Source organism: Penaeus japonicus, unplaced genomic scaffold (genome assembly GCF_977035675.1).
Source record: "Penaeus japonicus unplaced genomic scaffold, GWHDUDI00000001_assembly GWHDUDI00000012, whole genome shotgun sequence".
Lineage (NCBI taxonomy): Eukaryota > Metazoa > Arthropoda > Malacostraca > Decapoda > Penaeidae > Penaeus > Penaeus japonicus.
In genome coordinates, this window is record NW_028234414.1 from 19,967,576 (window position 1) to 19,970,765 (window position 3,190).

The window sequence follows — 3,190 nt, forward strand, 5'->3', positions numbered from 1 at the left end:
TGTGAGTATGTTTAATATCATTGTTAAAAATGATTGTGCTGAAGATATGTTGGAAGTGTATTTGTAGTTTTGAGTGTGTTGTAGGTGTGGATGTGTTTATGTAAATACGTTGGAAGAACGATTATCTTTTAGGTGATAGAAGTTACGAGTATATTGGAGGTGTTCGTAGAGTATATTAAAGTTACGAAAGTGTTGAAGGTAGATTTTGAAAGTGTGAGTGTATTAAAGTTGTGGGTACGTTGACGATGGAAGTGTGTTAAGAGGCATGGGGCATGATGGAGGTATGTGTTCGTTGGAAGTGTAAGTATGTTAAAGGTTATATTTTGTGGAGGTAAATAGTATGTTCAAGTTGTGAGTATGCTAGAGATGTAATACTGTGAGAGTGTGAATATGTTTAAAGTATGGGTTTGCTGACGTTGTGAGTGCGATGGGGGTGTACTGAATATACTGAAGGGTAGTATGTTAAATATACCGAATGAGTATTTCGGAAGTGTGCATATACGACGGTGTGAATTTGTTAAAGGTGATGTATTAAAGGCGACGTCTGTTGAAGATTAACGTTCATATCGTTATCACATGCATAAATCTAATCTTGTTATCTTTTTCACCACTTTACAAAAATACTACTTCATGAATATTCACTATAAAGTTATATATATTCCTGTGCAACCCCTCTCAACCTGCAACCTCTAACGTATTTTGTTCTTTTGTCTTGTCTATAATCGTTATACATACATACATACATACATATATATATATATATATATATTATATAAAGTAGATATATATATATTATATATGTATATATATATTTTATATATATTTATATATATATATATATATATATATATATATCTATATATATATATATATATATATTTATATATATATATATATATATATAGTATATATATATATAATTTATATATAACCTATATATATATATATAGTATATATATATATATATATATATATATATATATATATATATATATATGCGTATATATATATATATATATATATATATATATATTATATATATATATATATTATATATATAAGTATATATATATATATATATATATATATATATATATATATATATATGTTTATATCGTAATAAAATGTATATATATTATTAATATATTTATGTATATGTATATATATATATATATATATACATATATTTATATATACATATATAGTATATATATATATATATATATATATATATATAAATATATAATATATATATATATATATATATATATATATATATATATATATAATATTATATATATATATATATATATATACATATATATATATATATATATATATATTATATATATATATATATATATATATATATATATATATATGTATATATATGTATATATATATATATATATATACATATATATATATATATATAAATATATATATAAATATATATATATATATATATATATATATATATATATATATATATATATATATATAAATGAATGTATATACATATACATATATATATATATATATATATATATATATATAAATATAATAATATATATATATATATATCTATATATATATATATATATATATATATAGATTATATTTATATATATATTTTATATATATATATATATATATATATATATATATATATATATATATATATATAAAATATATATGACTATATATAATATATATATATATATCTATATATATGAATATATATATACATATATATATAATATATATATACATGTATATATATATATATATATATATATATATATATATATATATATATATATATACACACACATATATTTATATATATATCTATTTTTTTTTTTATTTTTTTTTTTTTTTTTTTTTTTTTTTACATTTTTCATATTATTCCAATCAATTCTTTCTTATCCTGAGTTCCGTCTCATTATTCTCTTCTCTATCTTTCTTCTTCACTTCCATTTTTACTCATCTTAAAATTTTTACTCTCATTCATCTCTCTTCTCTACACCTCCAAAGTATTATACATCTACATTTCTCATCTCCTCTGACCCCCTAACTTTTCTTAATTTTTCATTCCCTCCATCTCTAAGACTTTACTCATCTTTTCTTTTCATCTCCAAACCTTTCCTCATCTTCTCCATCTCTCTTACTCATTTTCTTCCTCTCTCTTCTCCACCTCTGAACATTTACTCATCTTCATCTCTCATCTCCTCCTTATTCAAACCTTTACTCATCTCTTCATCTCAAAATATTTCCTCGTCTTCTAAATCACTCACCTCCATCACCTCCAAATTCCTTCCTCTCCAGACTTTTACTCACCTTCTCCATCTTTCTTCTCCCCTTCCAAACATTTACCCATCCCTTTCATCTGTCTCCTCCATCCCCTCCAAGCCATTACTCATCTCCTTCATCCCCACGTCTTCCAGGCACCGACTTGCAGTGACTCGGGAGACTCGAGCTAAATCAAAGATGTTCTTCCTTGAGAGCCGAGAGGAGCGCTCCCCTGGCATGTCCCTGCCTTGACAACTTTGGGGGCCACGCGTGCAGGCGTCGAAGGACCTGTCACTGGCAATAATGTCAGCTGCAAACTCAGGCGTACTTAGTAGCTTGCTTATTCTCTTTGATGGCATAGTGTATTACTTTTTTTTTTTTTTTTAGAAATATATTTTTTGATTTTTTTAGCGTGTTGGTTTGATTGCGGTGGTGGATGATGATATAGTCCTCAATCATTGTTGCTGTAATGAAGAACCCTTATGTGGATAGCGAAGGACACTTGTCTGTAAATCAACACAATGAATTGCTATTGTGATCTCTGAATAGTATATTTTATAATCCCTTCAAAAAGATAAATAGATATATAAACAGATCATAATATATTAATTAATCAAGTGATGAGAATACTGACATACTTTTCCTACTACTACTACTATCACCACTACCTATATCTGCTACCACTGACTCTAAGAGTAAAAATCATAAAATAAAAATAACACCACAAGAAGACACCCATCCACCCACCCCTCCCAAACTCTGGCTTATTTCTAGATGACTTTAAAACTTGCATCCGTGTGTCGTGCCCGAGGAAAGAGTTTCCAGAAGTTTCTAACGCGTAAAATCTTACTCGGCAAATATATAAGCTAATACACTTATCCTGGCAAAGCTTTTGAGA

At 25.3% G+C, this 3,190-nt stretch overlaps 1 long non-coding RNA gene across 1 annotated transcript in view; it reads left to right on the forward strand.

Moving 5' to 3' along the window:
* LOC122257849 (uncharacterized) overlaps window positions 1-2,832 on the forward strand; it is a 2,898-nt gene extending 66 nt beyond the window's left edge. Inside the window, exon 2 of the long non-coding RNA XR_006223623.2 lies at window positions 2,448-2,832. This is a non-coding gene — a long non-coding RNA (uncharacterized LOC122257849). The remainder of the gene's footprint in view (window positions 1-2,447) is intronic.
* The last annotated feature ends 358 nt before the right edge of the window (window positions 2,833-3,190 follow it).